The sequence below is a fragment of the Haliaeetus albicilla genome, chromosome 12 (genome assembly GCF_947461875.1).
Source record: "Haliaeetus albicilla chromosome 12, bHalAlb1.1, whole genome shotgun sequence".
Lineage (NCBI taxonomy): Eukaryota > Metazoa > Chordata > Aves > Accipitriformes > Accipitridae > Haliaeetus > Haliaeetus albicilla.
The window spans coordinates 19771357-19790334 of record NC_091494.1 but is presented as its reverse complement, the minus strand read 5'-3'; the positions used below and the strand labels follow the sequence as shown (position 1 = coordinate 19790334).

The 18978-nt window shown below is 53.0% G+C and overlaps 1 long non-coding RNA gene across 3 annotated transcripts in view; it reads left to right on the top strand.

Annotated features, from left to right (window-relative positions):
- The window catches only part of LOC138688062 (uncharacterized), a 36429-nt gene extending 18503 nt beyond the window's left edge, over positions 1-17926 (top strand). For all 3 annotated transcript variants that reach the window (XR_011327115.1, XR_011327114.1, XR_011327113.1), the window contains one exon: positions 17276-17926. This is a non-coding gene — a long non-coding RNA (uncharacterized lncRNA). The remainder of the gene's footprint in view (positions 1-17275) is intronic.
- Positions 17927-18978: the final 1052 nt, after the last annotated feature.

Sequence of the window (18978 nt, the reverse complement as noted above, 5' to 3'; positions counted from 1 at the left end):
ACTAGGCGGCCACAGCTGAGCACGCCTTGCTGACAAGCCTGGCAGAAAATCTAGCAAGGCAGGAACAATGTGTCTCTTCCTCTGGCTCTCACTTGAACAAATTTGGTGGGAGCTTCACGAGTAGCTGATGATCATGACCAAGGAGAGGCTTTTGGGGCTGTTCCTCCTGATTTAATTCGTAGTCCCAGAAATGGCTGTTTTCCAGCTTTCCTTCGCTCTTTCATTATCCTGCTCTCAAGGGCAGGCGCCTTTTGGGTAGAAGAGCAGCTGGCAAGGCTGGACCAGAATGATTCACAGGGGTTTTAGTGCAAAGCTTGGGATTTGGGGTGTCTGTTGCAAACCCCCAGCAACTGTAATCAAGGGCTGTTTGAAAGTCTCAGTTCTCACTTAAAAGTAATAAAATGATGCTAACAAGAAATGTATTTAGGGACATCATCATTGCAGGGAAAACTCTGGAAACAAGTCAAAGACCTTGTAGACCTTAGGCATTACTGGTCTGAAAAAAATCCCTCCAAATACTTGGTTTTTTTGAGTCAGGTTTAGCAGTTTTGGGGATCCAGACTCCTAGTATTCAAAGCTCAAGGCTGACAGTCTAGGATGCTGCGTAACACTGAACAGGGAGTGAAAGAGAGCCTGACAACTCAGAGTGTCATGGATCACATTGGATTGGATGGTGGCTGGCTGGTTTGGGTACCGTTTAAGCCATCAGACGTACTGATGACTATCAGGAGTGGTCCCAGCCACTGTCATATGGCCCTGGGCACAGGAAAACTTGGAAGCAAAGGTCTGTGGTGTGTGCTTCAGCCTCTGGAAGGTAATAATTGGTAATGTTGGTCCCTGGCACCCTATTTTGTAAGAGACCAAGTGAGGGATGCACATCTGTGTACATGCTTGTGGAGGCAGTGGGGACAAAGCTGTATGGCTGCAGGCTGGCTGTGCTTATGGACATGTATGGGTCTGTCTTACTCTGGGGACAGCTTGCAAAACAGCATTTGAATTCTGCGCTGCCAGGAATAGGGAAAAAAATGCCTTTTAAAATTTATTTGGTCCTTGCTTTAACTGAAGGGTCATGTACTGTGTGCAGTGCTGTGGGAGACTCTGCTTAAGAGCCAGAGGAGGAGATGCTGTCTCTGTGGTGTCCTCATGGGACCATGCAGGATCTCCCCAGGCTGCTGCAGACATGTCCCAGGTTGCCACTCAGACCAGTGTCTCAGGGGAATGTGCTCCTTCAGTCCATTTGTGATACATTTCATAGGCATCACCCTGGCCCCAGTGGCCACTTGCCTGAATGTGCTGTAACCAGTGTAAATTTTAATATATCTTATGCAGAAGTGTACTGGAGCTCTCCAAAATGAAGGGCAAACTGTATGCATGAGTCTGGACTTGTACAAGCATTTAAAGCAGTTGTGGTCTTGCACCGTCCCCAGGCTGAGCTTCCCAATGGTGTGGCACTGAGGACCAGAGTAGAAATACAGAGGGCTCATGAGTAGGTGCTAGGCTGGGACCCATCAGACTCATTTTGCTTGCGATCAGGTGGATGGGTGATGTAGGAGAGCAAGCTGAGAGCTTGGGGAAGAAACAAATGGTTCATGTAGATAAGTGCTGGCTGGGGAGCCCATTAGGGTACTGTTTCCTTGCAAAGGGAAGATCTTCCCTGCAGCTCGTTGCATTTCTGCAGGCTCTGACTGACTTCTGCCTCCTTCCATCCCCAAATGCCAGAGGTTAAAGGAGTGCCTGCTGTTGCTGCAAGAGCTTGAGGATATGGTAGGAAGTGGCTGGTCTCTGCTACCTGACAGCATGCAACGTGGCTAAGTGCTGGGAAACAAAGGCTCAGGTTTCTGCACTGTCTTCATCCTTCTTCCCTTCCTTCGAAGCCCCTAGAAGAAGCCGTCCTGCTGATACCACGGGATGTTTCCACAGATGCTTCTATGGGTGCGTGGATGTGGAGGGGACTGTCTTGCTGTGTGCACTGGGATGAGGATGGTGATGATGTGCCTTATTTCAGGCTTGGGTCATGCATGCTGGGGGAGGCATGGCTGGAGGAACAGGGATACATCCCTCTTCTTGGGCTATTCCCAGCTGCAGCTGTCTCAAAGCCCTGCAGAGTACCCTTGTGCCTCCTTTGGGGAAGAGCTGCCTATGTTAACCCATTTGGGCATGGGACATGCGGAACCATTCACAGATGCCAGCTGCAAGCAAGGCTTTGCCTGCTCCACACTGCAAAGGCAGAGCCTGGCCGCCGGGGTCAGCCCGGGATTGCTGGCACCAGTCTGCAACAGGGCTGGTGCACTTGGCTGTGGGGCCAGGAGCTGCATGGGCTCTGCAGAGGAGGGATCGTCTACATTCTGGGGAATTTTCACACCTGCGTCCTCTGATCAGACCCACTCAGTAAGTGTCACACTAGCAGGCAGAGGGACACTGGGGTGTTTGAACTGCATGCTGTGCTCCTGAGGGACTCACTTTATGGCTATGCAGAATTAGTCTCTGTTTTCTAGGCCACCTTTGAAAACGGCTGAGAATTTGCTTTCCATAGCCTAAAAACTGAGCTCTCTGTTTGGCTCCTTAAGTGACAGGCAACCCCTTAAGGCAGGGGCTAGAGAACTCCTGTGACCTGAGAGCCCAAGCAAGCTGTGAATGGCTCAATGAGGGTAGAAATGGGGTTTGCAGTTTGTTTTGAACAGTCAAGTTTGCTGTTGTTCCCCAGTTTGGGCACGAGTGCTATGTTGGTATCATCCTCGCTGTGCATCCCAGCTCCTCTCTGGTGCCTGAAGTTGCTAGGACAGCAACATGTCCTTTGGCAGGGCTGTCTGGTTTGGCAAGGACCGGGGTGGTGGCCATCAGGATTGGCACCTCTTTAGCATTGTCCCTTTGTGGCTGTGCTTGGAAAGGGCAGGTGGGCACAAGGCCACTGAACCCGGGGAGAAGGGACGTCTCCAGTGACGACCACTCATTTTGCCACGCAGCCCTGAGGAGCGGGAGGCTGCATGACAGCCCAATGGAAGCTCTCTGCAGGTCCCCCTGCCTGAGGAGCTGGCAGTGACACATTTCTGACACAAACTGAGAGGAGATGCCGGCATAAGATCCTGGTCATGTCATCTGGGATCAGGTACCAAACCCAGCCATGGCTGCAAGCAGTGAAGGAAGCAGCTGCCCTAAGCACTGGTGAACATGATCCAGAGCTAATCCCGGGGCGTCTGCTCCCCGCGCGTGCCTGCCGTGAGGTGCCATCCTCAAGGTTTCCCAGCCCTGCACCGTAACTGCTCCCGGGGCTCTGTGGCTCTCTGTAAATGCTGCCAGAGTGATACTGTGGATGCCGGAGGGATGCCGGCTGAGGATGTGATGGGTTCACACTGGGCTTGCAGTCCAATGACAGGTGCCGGCTTTGCAGGGCGCAGGCACAAACATCTCAGGGGGATTTGCTTTCCTGCAGAGCCTATTGGTCTCCCAGGAAGATGAAAAAATTCTGGTCCTAAAGGGATGAACACTGTCTGCACTTTGACGGCAGACATCCCAGGAACCATAGGGAAAAAAAGACACCCACTGACTTTTTTTTTTTTTTTATTTCTCCCTGTTTCTGTCTGCCTATCAGCCTGTCAGCCAGCTAGATGCTAATCCACAGCAGCAGCAGCACAAATAAAGCTAGACTGGAGAGATGCTAATTTATGCCTGGATTTCATGCTTTGTTTTACTTCCCCACTTTATTGGACAGAGTAGGCTTTGTGAGTGACGTAAAATGTCGCGTGTGCTCTCCCCATGGCAGGTTCCTGCACATGCAGCAGGAGAAGTTCATTTCTCTGTAGCCCCTGCAGCCTTGCACGTGCCCTTCTCTGCCTCCCCTGGGTCATTTAGGGGGGTCATTCCTGATAAACCCCCATCTGATGAGGACTCGCTGTAAGTTCTGTTGCACTGCATTTGAAACCCAGGGATGTGTATCCAGTCTCATCATGCCTTCTGTGATGGTGCCAGCATTTATGCATCTAAACTGTAATTTTTTACGCTCTTGCTGGGTAACTGGACTACAGCCTCTGCAATTTGCATGAATAAATGTCATGTAAAATCATCCGTTTGTGGGTAGTGACCAGCCGAAAAGTTATGTTGTGAGTGATCTGCAGAGCTGTTTAATGAGATGTGGAGATTTACACCTCTCAACATCTGAGGGGAAAGGCATGTATAGATTTAAGGTCACAGCCCATATGTGACCTTACCTATGTCGTGCAAGTAGGTGAGGAGTTTTATCACTTGTTGCTTGTGAAACCCAGAGTGTTAAACTGCGCCAGTGAGCAAAAGCGCCTTTGAAATGCACTGTCTTAGAATAAAGTAAAATTTAAAGAATAGTCACACAGGTGTTAATAACAGGGTCTTGTGTGGTTTCTTGCATAGGTCTTGCATGGGATCCACACTGGGACCCTTGGGATATCAGAAAGGAAGGATCAGGACCCAGAGGCAGGGAATGGATGTGTTGAAGGATTGCTGAGGTCTTCAGCTCAGGAAAGAGATGCCCAAATACCTTTGAGTCTCTGTGCTTACAAGGCTGGTACTGACTTTCCCCTGCAGCCAAGGCTTCATGAGCAAAGCGACAAATGACTGGTGAAGGAAAGAACAGCCAAGACGGAGATGGAGGGGGCTTTAAAATAGCCACATTGGCTAGGAGCTATGAATCCCCCTGCTTTTTCACTCAATTTTTTCACAACTCCTCCTGACCTCTGCAGAGCAAGTTGGGGGGAAGAGCCCAGAGGGGGGTCTTGTACTGAGGTCTGCCCTCAACTTCACTGGGTTAAATCCTAAGTGAGGATTTAATTGCATTCAGTAAAAGCTGCCCAAATTTACAGCATGGAAACGAGAGCAGAATCATGAGTGTCCTTCTTTCTCTTTACTGTCAAATAGCTTTTCTCAGCCTTGAGTCCTGGCAAGTTGATCTCTGTAGGGTTTTATTTCATTCGGTGTCTGCATTGCCCTATTAAAACCACAGCTCTGTCCCCAAGTCCTGACATGTCACTGTATGTCGAGTGCTTATCCCTGTGTATTGGGGCAGAGGAATGTGGCAATAAAATGGCTCACAACCACTTGTTTGGATAAAAAGCACAGATTTGTTTACTTGGCAGTACCTTCCCTTTTTTAAGCAGAAATGTTTGCACAAGTGACTTTCGTTTTGTCACAGTGGTTGTGGGAAGGAAATGTTTTGCCATCATGCATGTTCTTGGGTTTCCGTGTGACGTTTTGCCCTGCCTTGTTTATAGCAATGTCCAGAAATCTCTTACCTTTCTTCTTATGGAAACCAAACAAAGGTCCAGGTGGTAGATCTGGCTGCAGGAGCAATGTCAGGGGAGCTGGGCTACCTCTGCCACACCGAGGCAGGGCTCTTTTGTGTTTGCGTCACAGCTTTTCTCTTCTCTGATTAAGCTGAGGGACAGGAATAGTTTTGTACTCCTAAGGTGCATCTGTTTGTGTAGGAGGACGTGGGATTGTGGCATTTGTGTTTGCAGCTTTTACTGGGCTCCTCAACCAGGCTTTCTTTGGGCTGGTATCTGCTCAGATGGGGGGAACCTCTGGGCGGCATCGCATCTCACATTGCGCAGGTCTTCACGTGCAAATGCCATAGGTGTATGGAGGTAACTGGCTTTGTGCAGGTCTCGGAGGCAGCCTCTTTGAGGTCTCTTTGTTTTGTCTCCCTCTGGGTATCTTGTGCAGATGCATTTGCATATATGGAAAACGTTGTCATCATCTTCTCCCCCTCCCCAGCTCCTGTTCCCTTTGCTCTGCCGACTCGTGGGCATTTCCAGCTGAACGGTGTTTGCCGAGGCCAGCCAAGCGCAGTGGGCTGAGGGCTAACATCCCCCATCTGCACCTTCGCTATTTCCTTCCCCAGGCGTGGCTGGGGGGTGTCAGGGCATTGGGGGCATTTTTTCCTATTTTTTTTTTCTCCTGATATTTAATAACTAGCAGTAGGCAGACAATTGGGTCCTGAAGGGAGTCTGGTCTGTTCCCTGAGCCCCCAGCCCTGACAGCCTGCTGCTCCCTCCCTTTCTTCTTGCACTGTAGTGTGTCTGGCAGCAGCACCAAAGAGAGCAGTCCTAGCCGTGTGGCGAGTCTGCCCGCTTCTTCTAATCCATGAGGCCAGGTTTAAACATTTTTGTCCCTCCCTGGAAAGCCTTGCAGTGGTTATACCAATAAATCCCTTACTCCTCCATGAAGATGTCCTTCCTAGGACATTTTAAGTCACTAATCCTCTCCAAGGCATCTCTGGCTCCATCTTCTCTTCCCAAACCCGTACCTGCCCCCCTGCTGCTGAAGACGCAAATGCCCTGAGGCATCATCCCTCCAGTCTGCCATCTCTCTGTACACCTCTGTGCAGCCCTGCTCCTGCTCCCTCTCCGCTGCCCTGCTGCCCGCCTCGCACTGGGGACAAGCTGGGCCATTGGAGTAGCCGGGGGCGGAAGAAGGGGGTGGAGGAGAGACAAGGCAGCTGCGAGGCTTGTGTTAGTAAACACTTCCTTGGGTTCACATTTTAATTCCTTACCCCCCTTCCACATCTTCTCCCCCATCCTTTCCCTTTTCTATATGCTCACACAATGAGACCATTGTCAAGGGGTGATTTGAATGAGGGGTCTCCGGGCATGTTCCCAGCATTGTCAAACAGAGTGGGAAAAAAACCACAACTCCAGCCTAGCCAGGAGGACCAGACCAGACTGAGACAGATGCCTAAATTAGTGACAAAGCCTTTTGAATGTCCCCCCTAGACAAGGGTTGCCTTGTGCATGCGTGCGTGTGTGTGTGCATGCTCGTGGGTGTGTATTTGTGGCTGGGTGGCAGCTTGCATGTCTCCCCATGTTAATTAGTTTTGCATGCATGTCTGATAAGGTGCCAATGAATATATTTGTACTCCTTCCATTGGCAAAGGCTGTCTCAGCGGCGGGGGAGATGCGGGGCGGCAGGGGTGTGCTCAGTGCAGCCTGGCAGCCTGGGGTAATTGAGCTGTGTGGAGCTGGGAGAAGAAGGGGTGAGGGTTGCTGCGACTTCTGGTGCATTGGTGGAACTGGGCTTCCCAGCGATGGGATCTGCTGCTTTCGTTGCAAATCATGGAGAGTTTAAAAGAGAATGAGGCTTTTTTTGGTTCACTGGGTCTTCCTCTTCATCTTTGCTGATTGTCTGGCTGAGGGTCTGTAGGCTCTTTCTTCTCCTCTACCCTGTGTCTCTCTCTCTCAAGTCCCTTAAAAGGTGTTTATTACCAATGGATTTGTATCCATCTTTGTATATGCACATACAAACATGATCACTCACACAAAGCCCCAGCAACAAAACCTCCGCCTGCCTCTCCAGAAAGGGAGTCAAATCCACTACCAGTTACAAAATATGGGAGGGAAGTGAAGCGTGCGGGTGCCAGGGGTGGAGCAGTGGAAACAGGCAAATGGAAATGCAGAACGGGAGTTGGAGAGACAGAGATAACGTGCACTATAAAGGATTTATCAACATTTGCTCAGGATAGAGTTATTAATTACCAATGCAGAGAAAAGTCTTTCTACACCCCCACCGTATGGACCAGCACATAATGTCATTCCTAGAGTGCTGTTATCATCCATTCATCCATCCATCCATCCATCCATCCACCCATCTGCATTCTGTAGGTTCACACAAGAATTCATTGTACATGTAGGGAGATGTAAACACCAGTTCACATCTAATTAATTTCCTGTCTAAATTAATTTTGCATCTTTTCCCTTAAATCAACAGGACTTAAGAGCCCACATACATTTCTTGAGCAGACTGGGAAGAAGCTTTAGAACGAGCCAAGATGTCTTTTCTCCCCATGCTCCCGTCTGCTTCTGAGCAGCTGCCAAAAGAGCAGGGAATTACATGGCACAAGGCTGCTCTGAAGCAGAGGTCATTTTGGGAAGTTTTGCTGCAGCACAGCTTGTCTGCTGTGGAGTTCAGTGGCACCCAGCTTCATGCTGGCTCCCATCCACTTTGCCTTCTCTTCCATACTTGGGTCCTGGTGCTGGCAGTGAAGGGATGGAGAGCAGGAGCTGACACACCATGGTGTGGGGCTGGTCCTGCAGGGAACCTGGGTGGGAGATGGCTTGGTCAGAGCAGCAGAGCATGGGGTTGACTGCTTTTGATGGGTTGGCCAAGGAGGAAAGGGAAGGTCCTGATGAACAAGGTAAGGTGGCCATTGGCATCCGCAGGGTTTGGGTTGGGCAAGGGCTGACGCCTCTTCCCTCACTGGCTCTGCAGCTGCACTGGGCTTTCCCCTGCTGCTGGGAGGGGAGCTGGGAGGTGACACGAAGAGATGGTAGCGTAGCCAGGGAACAGCAAAGCCACCTGCCTGGAGGAGAGCTGACAAGTCCGCAGCAGGGCAGGGTGGGCTGCGGGAGGAGCAGCCCTCCTTTGTGCTCAGAGAAGTCCAGGAAGGTGGGCAAGGCCAGGCTGCACCTCCCCATCTACCTGCACGGGGCATCTGCGAGGAAGCACTTGTGGCCAGCCCAAAGAGTGCCCCAAAATCCTTGCTGCCATTCCAGCAGGAGGTACGGTGGGTGACTCGTGAATAAAGTGCAGGAAAAAGGGACTCCCGTGAAATGCAGGTCATCCAGTTGGAGAACAAAGGCAATTCCGTGTGACTTATCAGCGGTGCCTAATTGCGCAGGGTGAATAATGAGCAGCCAGGCAGGCAGCACTGTGGTCCCTCCCGGCAAGCTGCAGCCGGTGGCCGAGCCTTGCATCTGGAAACCCTGAGTCGGTGCCAGCAGATCGTGGGCATCCTCAGAGAGGTCCAGCCCTAGTGCTCTGCATCTGTGCCCATTTCGGAGCTCTTTGGGGTCCTCCATGGCAAAGTAATTTTGTTGATCCCACATGCATATAGGAGGGGAACCTGCTGTTGGAAAAAGTCACTCTGTGGTTGCTCAGACCTTTCATTTGCTCACAGGGTGAATGTGTCATCCATGCCTGACCCAGATGCAAGGTGGCCTATAATCACAAAGAAGAACCAGGCGCTAGCACCCTACAAAGGGCTGGCAATTCCCTCCCTGGCCAGTGACTCGTCCCTGAGCAGGGGCCTTGCTGGGGACCCCTTCCAGCTGGTTTCCCACCCCTCCACCCTCCTCACCCATTTGCGCATCCCTGCCTCTCCTTGATTCTGCTCCCAAGCTCTGGACAGGGCTGCGGAAACCGCTTTGTCAGAGCTCCTTGCCAGGTTGATCTGCAAAAGGGTTTTTTTTTTCTTTTCCCATTGGGATGACTATTCCCACACAAGCAAAGCCTCTTAATGAGTCCGTGGCAGCAAAGTAGGTAACGTGCTCGCCCTGCCAAGGCTGCTTGGCACAGCTGGAGTCACGTAATCGGGCTAGGCTGCCAGCCGGGGACAGAGTGGGAAGAGTTAAACTGAGGACAGTGCAGGGACAACTAATCCCCAGCAGGAAGAGTAGCAGAGACCTCCCTGTCCTTCATCATCCTCCCCCTCCATCCGTGCACTCTTCCTCCCTTTCCACCACATCCTATTCCTCTCCACATCCTCCCTTTACTTATTTCTTCTTCTGTCTTTCTCACCCTCCTCTTCTCCATCGCTTTCTCACTCCTCCCCCCTGTTTCCTTCCTGCCCCCCCTCTCTCCAGCATGGTCTCCTCTCACATGCTCCATCATGTCTCCAGAGCTGGTTTTCGAGTGGGACCGAGGGACGGTGTATTTGGGCTGCGGTGGAGGTCACAGCTATATGGGGATTGTTTAAAAGAGATTTGCCCACATCCCAGCCCATGTGACCAGCCTCAGCTGCAGGTCTCTCTTTCTTAATCTGGAGATAAGCGTGATTATCCGAGGAAGGGCTGTTCAGAGCTTTGTAACTGTGACAGGGGAGCTTTCAAGTCGCACTTTGCTGGCAGAGCAGCGTTTAAAGCCGGGGAATCAGATTCCAAGCGTGGCTTTGCATCTCTTTTCTGCTGGGAGCATGGTGCAGGGCTGGCAGTGGGGATGGGAGCTTTATTAGGACTTTGCTTATGATGCGGAAAAGGAGTTAGGGGAGGGAAACGGGGGGAAGAGGGAGGTGAAAAAATCCCAATTCGCCATTTCCCCATCGGTGGTGACATAGGAGAGATGCACTGATTCAAGGGGACAGGCCAGCCTGAACCCTGGTGTAGAGCAATAAGGTCCAACAAGCCTGGGGTCTGGCTTATTTTTAGCCTGGGGTCGTGTCTCCTTGTTCTGCACTCCCCCAGCTTGCTCTATTGAGCCCCTCACACAAGAGGTCTCTGGGGCCCTGTTTGGAAATGAAATGCTGTTTTAGCAGCTCCCATGGCACAGCTTCCCTGGGCGAGATGGCAGAGCCAGCTTTGCTGCCCGACAAACACATCTTTCCCCAGTGCTCAAGGCAGCTGGCTCCCTGTCCCCGTCCAGAGGAATATTTGCTGGAGATGGGCCCATGTGGAGCATCTCTGCAGCTGGGGTGGGAAGGCAGGGACATACAGCAATTGTATAGTTTAATATCGTATCGGTGTCTTGTATTGCTGGAGGCTGAAATATTTAACATCTCATACAAGGGGCACAGTCCCCACAGATTTCTTTCGCCAGGACAGGCATCAAAATAGGGTTTAGTGGAAATGTTCGGCTCTGGAGCAGGCGCTGCTTTGCTTCTATTTGTAGACTAGAAACTCAGAGCAGAGACTCGTAACAGCACTTCTTTTGATGGAGATGGGTCAAGGAGAAAGAAACCTGGATGCATGCCAGGGGCAGGAAATCTGGGGCAAGGTTGAATCAGGACAAAGTGCCAATGCTTTGGACCGTCACTTGGGCAGGACTTGCTGTTCTTGCCGTATCCTCCCTGGAAACAGTTCAGCTTCCAGCGTGGCAGCTGAGGCCAGCCTGATCCAAAGGACGCCCTGAATCCCATATGCTCCCCCCACACCCCACACCACCCATTTTTAGCAGGTGGGAATTTGCAGTGAGAACACCAAACAGCTCCTTTGCCTGGGTTCATTCGTGGAGGGGCAGTTTCTTGCCTGTGTTAGGATACCAGGGGATAGAAGACATCCCTCTTCTATGAAGGCACATCTCATTTTTGCATCATTCTGTCATGGTGGCTAGCCAGCCTTAAAGAAGTCCAGGACATGTACGTGTGCCTGAAGATACACGGATTAAAATGTGTGTCTGCAGGGCAGGTAGCTCAGTTTACCTCCACCGGTTGCAGGAAGGAAGCGGTTGCAAATGCATCATCTTGAGAGCAAGCTCTGAAACATCTCCCACGTTGCCTGTCTGTCCCCGGAGCCCCACACAGCTGCTCTGTGGGTGGAAGCTCTGTTTTCCTTGTGCCCCCGTGAACTTTATTTTTTGCTATTTTTCTTTGTGTGCTGCTTAGATGAATCCTCTTCAATGCCTACAGCTTATTCCAGGGCTTTACTGACGATCTGGCCAACATGTGTAGCCTTACTCCAGGGCATGGCTCTTGAAGAAACTAGAAGATGGACACAGCATTTTTTTCATCTAGTGACTGCAAGACCAAACAGCCCAAATCCCAGCCTGCAGCTGTGTTGCGCAGATAACGCCTGTGCCCCAGGGGAGAACAAGAGCTCCCCTCGAGATCCCACAGCCTTGGATCCGGCAGTGGGAACGTGGGCAGGAACACGTAGTTTTTGGCATGTGCAGGCAGGAACACGTGTATGCTGGAGCAAGTGTGCCCATCTCTGCAGGCATGGTCCCACGCCTGCCTGTGTACCAGCCCATCTCCGTGCACTTGCCCCACATGAATCTGCCCCATACCTGCCTGAAACGTGGGTTTGGGGGTGTAGGGTGACCACGAGGGTTGATGGTAAATTTACCAATCATAAATGGAGGGAAACATGGTAGAAGGCATTAATAGAGAGGTGTGTTTGGAATGCAGCAAGGGAAGGTTTCCTAGTGCAACACACAGGAGAAGGAGCTAAAAACGGGAGCAGCGTGGTAGAGACAGGTGTGAGATCAAAGGCTGCTCTGGGGCCGAGAGGGAGGAAAAGTGGCAGCCAGGAGCAGTTTGTGTTCCTGGGTGATGCTGAGAAGAGTGAAGGAAGAGCACCGGCTGCTCTGAATGAAAGCCATTGAGAGGGGAAGACGGGAATGGGATGGAGGGGACCAAGCAGGGGTCACAGAGCAATGAGCACCAAGCTTGGGGTTTCTGGAGGACTGGGTGGGTGGCTCTCCATGCTGGGGTGAAAGATGGGCTGGAGAAGGGGGCTTGCACCCAGTGAGGATGTGCAAGGTGGTCCTGGCCCACAGACAGGGAGCCAGCACAGACTCCGGCAAGCCAGAGGCACAGGGTGGCTTTGGGATGGAGGGGCTTTCACAGTGTCAGGGTGGGTGGTTTCCCAAAGGTGATCCAAACCCAGAAGCTGAGATGTGACCAAGGTTTCCAGAAGAGAGAGAAGGAGCTCCACAGTTGGGCTAGGAAGAGCCAAGTCATTTCTCCAAACACCACGTTAGGCCAGATGGTGGAGTTTGAGCACAAGCTGGGCAATAACACATGCGAGGGACTGGGAAGTTCATTCTCACTCCTGTGCCCATACAGCACCCTTGAGCCACACGGGGCTACAGCCCACCCCGTGGCACCGGGACCCTGCAGGGACCAGGGAGTCCCTCCAGGGACCAAGGGAAAGGGAAGAGCTCTGGCAGCTGGGTTCGGATTCTCCTTAACTCACCCGAGTGCCCACCATCACTGTGTGGGTGCCTGAGATCCAGGGGCAATTCAGGCCCTTGCTGAAGTTGGTGTTGTTCAGGGCCATTTCTTACAAGGCCCCCAGCACCTTGGTACATGAGTCCGGTTTTTGTGATTGACTAAAAGCAAAAGCCTTGACCAAAAAACCCATAATGTTTGCTTGCCACCTCATTGCCATAGTAACGGAGGTCCTGAGGACACCTCCGAAGTAGGTCACCGCGGGCCCCGTTTCACTGCATCTCCCAGCGCATCACGGCTCCGGATGCAGGGTGCACCCACCGCGGCCCAGCCGGGCATCACCCTGGCGCAGCCCAGACCCGCTCGGGGAAGGCCAGGCTGGAGACCTGCCCTTCAGTGACAGCACCCAAGGGTGCCGAGGGCTGTCCTGCACCCAGTCACGGGAAACTTCTGTACCTCCTGCTGCCCCCATGCCAGCTCACTGGTGTCCCCCAAGTCAGGGCTCCCTTCCCAGCCTCCCCTCTCCCCATCCCCCACCACCTCGCTGCCTCCCTCCCCCCTTTCCCCCAGCGCCTCTCCTCCTGCTTTGCATAATTTTCCATTTTCAGTGTCCCCTTTTCTTTTTCTCCTCTCCATATGGTGCGTCCCCCTCTCTGCCTGGCGCAGGAGCCGTCCTTAACAAGCTCGGCAAAGCCCTCTCTCTCAGGGGCTGCACATGAAAGATGCTCTGTAAAAACAGAGGCCGGGATGGAGCCCCCCCCTTTCCCCCCCTTGATTTATATGGGGCTGGGATGTGGGAACGTTTCTGGGTCGTGCTTTGGAGCCGCCGGGTGCTCGTTCCTGTTCTCTCCAGCCATTCAGCGCAGACCCCTAAGGCCAGCTTGTCCCCTGCCTTTGATCTGCAATGCAGAAAGAGCGGCCGGGGCAAGTTTGTGCCTCTCTCATCTGGCCTGAGCCCTCATTTTGGCTGGCAGAGGGATGCCCTGTCCCCGCCGCACCAGGGAGAGTCCATGCCCTTCCTGCTCAGTGTCCAGTGGTCTTTTCCAGCCGGCTATTTCGGCTCCCTCCTACATCCCTGGCACCATGAGGACCTTCGGCTCCACCAGGTCCAAGGCGCTGGGTCTTGGCAAAGCAGCAGGTCATGGGATTTGCGATACGCAGCGACTTGGCACGTCTAACCCATCCCACTGCCCCTCTCCTGCTCCGCCACGGACGCTCACCAGTGAGCACCTGGCCAGCTGAGCCGGGGACGGAGTGAAGGGTGCCGGGGCTGGCGACGCCTGCCCAGCATTTGATGGGTTAAGCCGGTCTCCAGCTAATTTCTCCCAGCGGCTCCCCTCCTCCTCGCACTTCTGTATGCAGCAGGCAGGGCCTCAGCGCAGGTTCCTGCACTGAGCTGTTGCCAGGGGAGTAGTTAGCCGAGTCTGAGCTATGCGGGGAAAAGGCCCGGGCTGTCAAAGTGTCTGAGATGAACCATAGCCTGGTCCCCCTGCAGCTGGGCCCAAGCATGCATCAGCCCTTGTTTGGAGCCTGGGAATGGCAAAGCCCAGGGAGGTTCAAGGGCAAACTTGCTATTCATTAGTCAGGGGTCCTTGACGTTCCCACTCTCTGTCTCCCTTCTTCTTCTTCTTCTCTTTTCTGTCCCTCTTTTGACAGATTCCTGGGTGCTTTTGGGGAAAACTCCCCTCCTCCTCCTCCTCGCCCCGGCAAAAGCCCTCTACATAAACTTCCCCAGCAGACAAGGCAGGAGGACAATAACGGCAGGGCCACGATGCAAACGAGAGCCGGCGGAGCAGTCGCATCCCCCGGGTGTCCTTTCTCCCCGGTCCTCCCCGCGCTGCCGCGGGAGAGCCAGCCGACGCATTCATTTCGCTCATCGCCGATGTTTTATTATCTTGATGCTTGCAGGAAATTGTAACTTGAGATAAGAAAAATGTCTCTCCTGTAGCCCAAAGAGCTGAGAAGTTCCTCCATAGGAAATGTAAATGCTTGCCCAGGTGCACAGGACGAGCACGAGATGGAGGGAGCCTCGAGAGGCCGTGCGAGCATCTCCGCCAGGAGATAAAACTCGCCGCGTAGGCGTAACACGGAGCCTCCCTCCCGCCCCGCCGAACAGAATATTTCATAGCTCTTAGAAGCCGAAGCTCCCTTGTAATTATCCAAAGCAAACAGCACGTGTTATTAGTTTAAAATGATTTCCACCCCCCCCTCCCCGGGCCCCTGGAGCAGAATGGAGGTGTAATTGTGCTAAGGAGTTAGCAGGGGAGAGCACAGCTTTTGGTCACATTCAAGTTGGGGGGCTTGAGCCAGGGAGGCGGTATGAAAGGCTGGTATTTGCATAAGCAGCGTGCATCCCTACAGAAAAGAAAGATATCAGGGGCTTGCAAAATTCAATCAAGGCTGGGAGGGAAGAAAAAAAGGGGGGGGAGTGCAAAAAAAAAAAATTGACAGTGAAAAAGGTTTTTCTAAGTAACACCCTGGCGAGATTAAATTGTCCAGAAAGTTTCTCCGTGTGAGCCGGTGAAGCGGAGGCTGGGCTGAGGGCAGGGGAGGAGCGGGGTCCCTCCTTCCTGGCCTCAATAGGGGACAGGAATCTGATTAGGCAGAGCGTCCTGCCTCCATTTGCCATTATTTGAGGGGTACTTTTGCTCTTCCCACCGCCCAGAATTGCTGTGGTGGGGCAGTTCATCAATGTATAAACCTCAGCACTGGCTTTGTAAGGGCATGGGGAGGCAGAGGAGCAATTGCTGGGGCAGAGGCTGATCTGTAATTGCAATTATTTATGCATCGTTTTTAAAAAAAGAGAGGGATAATGAATCCACACGGTACTTTGCAGGATGCTTTCCCAGCACAGGGTGCTGGGGGGAGAAGGCAGCATTGGGCTGGGATCCAGTCCTGGTGGAGCCTTATTTTTGCAGGCACCCACAATACTAGACTGAACTCTGTCCACGGGGAAAGTGCCTATAGGAACTTTGGGCTTTCCTGAAGCTTATGTCAAATCATCTGGGTTGGTCCAGCCCCTCCTGCCCCCAGTTACTAAGTGCTGGAAGGTGCAAACCCACCAGGTAGGCAGGGCATCATTTCCAGGGTGGGTTGATGTCTCATACGAACAAGCATCCTCTCCATCTGCACCATAGATGAGTTTCTCTGTAGGTCACAGCAAGCTCAGCCTGCCCAGGCAGAGGGCAGGGGCTGTCACTGCCAAGGGCAGGAGTCTTTACCCTGCAAGCTTTTTCCCTGGTGAGCACAAGGGTTCAGCCTCCTCTTCCTCTCCTGGGCTTGGGAAAGCACCCGCTGCCGTTCAGATCTCATCCGCCCTGACCTCAACATCCTTGCCAGCCTTGGCGGGACATTGGGGGTGACTCCTAATGTCACATAGGATAAAGCAGTGCTGAGCCTTGGCTTCTTGCAGCCTGGGTCTCCCTACATACTTGCCAGCATGGGGTCTGTCCTCTCAGCACCATAATTCTCCAGAGACAGGCTGCAGTCCTTCCCCAAACCCACGCAGGTGGGGTGTGTTTGGCTTCAGCCTCTCTTACGTTTTAGGCTTGCTTCAAAGTTGTGAAAGGGAAGGGATTTTCCTTGGATTTCCATCAAGTGCTTTATGAATATTGTAATAAAGGGGTTACAGAAGATCTATTTTTAAGAGAGAGAAAAAATACCCATGCAAATTGCAGCCTGGACCCCAGAGTGTAGAGTATTTGCACAGTTCAAAGAGTTACGGTGGTTCATCCAGTTGCAGCCCGGGAACGTCGTGGTGCGACCTACAGCAGATCACATGCCAGCTACTCCCAGGGCGGCTCATTAGAGAGCCACACGGAAGATTTATCTCTTAAAATGGGCTTGCAAATATTTTATAAAATTTGCAGTATTTTATAAAATTACAATTTGGTGCAATAAAAAGAATAAATTAGCCAGCTGATGGTTCCTTTTGCACTCTGGATCCAAGTGGATTTAAGAATTAGTTATATTAGTCTTTACTCCTTCCAGCATAACAGTTTATAGGCAAAGCAAAGGGGGAATGGCAAAGGGATGGGACTGGGTTCAGAGGCTGTGCTAGGGGATCCATGCTCGCCATGGGGAAAGTGCAAAGGAAATAGAGAAAAAAATGAGGAAAAAGGGAGGAGAACCCTCTGCAAGGTGTAAGATGCATGGAGCAAACCCCAGGAGGCGTGGGGAAAGCCGAGAAGGGGACTTTCACTGAGCGTCACAGCTTCGGCTCCAGCTCGGTGGCTTGGTATCACTTTCTCCAGCCAGGCAAGGGCGCTGAGGGCAGGGAAAGTTAACATGAAGATTAAAACATCAGAGGGCTGTGCCTTTAGTGGCTCTGACATGCAGAGTAATCCCATGCCCCAAAGCCGAGGGAGGAAGGACAAGAGGCAAGCCCTCCCCTGGCTGGCGGCGTGCGGGGCAGGCAGAGGTAGGGGATTGAGGCGGGCGCGGGGGGAGCTTGGCATCTTGGGGACCGTGGCTTTGCCAGTCAGGAAGGGGGTAGGGCGGCCTGGAGCCGTGGGAAGCGTGTGGTGAGGAGGGAAAGAGGGTTAGAGTTTCACTCCATTAGTGAGCCGAGCTGGTCTGTTCTCAGCCTAGTGCTGCTGGACTATTTTCCTGCTGGAGATGGTAACTGCTCCATTTTTTTCCTTTCCTTCCTAGGTCCCAGCGAGTGGAGAAGGGACTTTTCAGGCCTGTGAGTTCCTTCTTGCAGTTGGCTACCACCTGCCCAGACTTGCCATCTGACGTTTCCAGGTTTCTCCAGGAGGGTCCCAACCTGCTCCTCCAATGGCCCCAGAGAGGAGGCGGCTTTGGCTCATGAACACAGAGGGTTTCTGCATCACTTTGAATTACACTGGTCCAGCCTTGGGGAGGGAGCCAGGGCAACGCAGGAACCCAGGGGATCATCCCACATCACTCCTGTACGTTGTCTTCAATGCCCTAAATACCCCAGAGCAGGACCACAGTGCTTAGGCAGGGGGATCTGAGCAAGCCACCGTCTCGCCTGGCAAAATACCGGGTGCATGAAGGTTGGAGGGAGCTTTTAGCACCGGGCTTTGCTCATGGAGCAGAGTTTGGCCCTTGCAGCTCTTCATCCCCGGGTGTGCAGAGCGGTGGGAGCGCAGCTGTCCTGACAGCACTGTGCTTGGGGCCAAGAGGACCGTGAGTCTGTCTGGGCCGGGCGGCCCTGCTGCTGTTTGATTGCACCCTCTCTGTTCCTGTAAGAGAAACGTACTGGCTGTAATTGTCTCCCATTAAAATCCCCCCACCCCATGCACTGTTGAAAATAAACTCTCCCTTTTGCAAAAGTGAGCCGTGTGATTTGGTGCAGTCTCGGGATGGAGGAGGCAACGGACACAAAATAAACCCAGGCAAATCAACAGGGAAGCGTGAGCAGCCGAGAGCCAAGTGGCCGGGCTGCGCTGTGCCCCGCATCAGGCACATTTCCCTGAAAGCCTGAGCGAATCCCTCGCCGCTAAATGATCTTTATTTGGTCTGAACCCCGTCTGGGAAGTAACCGCTAAACCCAATGCAAACAGACCCCCGTGAAAGAATATAATGAATATGTCTCTCAAATGATTTGGAGCCCTTCTGCCTGCAGAGCAGGGTTCCCCATTGTGCCCGGCTCCCGGCGTGCTCGGGGCAGGCTGCGCGAGGTGGCCGCTTTCCCAGCTGAAATCCGAAAAAAGCAAACAATGGGTCAAGGCCGGCATTGTGCGAGCCCAGGCAGGCAGAAGGAGCACAGCCCGGCATGGCCAAGTTCAAGGCTGGGCAGGGGGCCGGGTGCGCAGGGATGCTAATGGGGGCTGCGCAGGGGCTGCGGAGGCGCGGAGCAGGGGGGGTCAGGGGCTCTGCGTGCCGTTATCCTGTGCGGCCGCGAGCACCCGAAAACCCCCTTATGGAGAGGCAATGGGGCTTGATTGCCCAGTGCAGCAAGGGGTGCTGGGGGCACTGGTGGTACTGGGAGGGATTTGGGTTGCTGGGGGGCTGACGCTACTTAGGGGGCTCGTATTACTGTGGGGGATCGGTGTTAATTGCAGGAAGTCTTATGCTACTGGGAGCAGACCGGTGCTATCGAGGTGTTACGGGGCAACTGGTGTTGCTAATGGGTATTACTGGGAGAACTGGTGTTATGGGGGGGGATGTAAAGGGAGGTGCGGGGCCCCGCTTGTGCAGTGCACATCCTGGGGGGGGCTCTGGATTTGGGAGCCCAGCAGAGGACACAGCTTCTCTGGGTGTTACGCACGGCTCTGCCTGGTGCTCCAGGCCTGGGCAGGGACCCCCCTACACCCCCTCATTTCCCCGCAGCTCCCCCTTCCCCGGATGAAGTGTGCGGAGACAGGCGGAGCGGCCCGTGGAAAAAC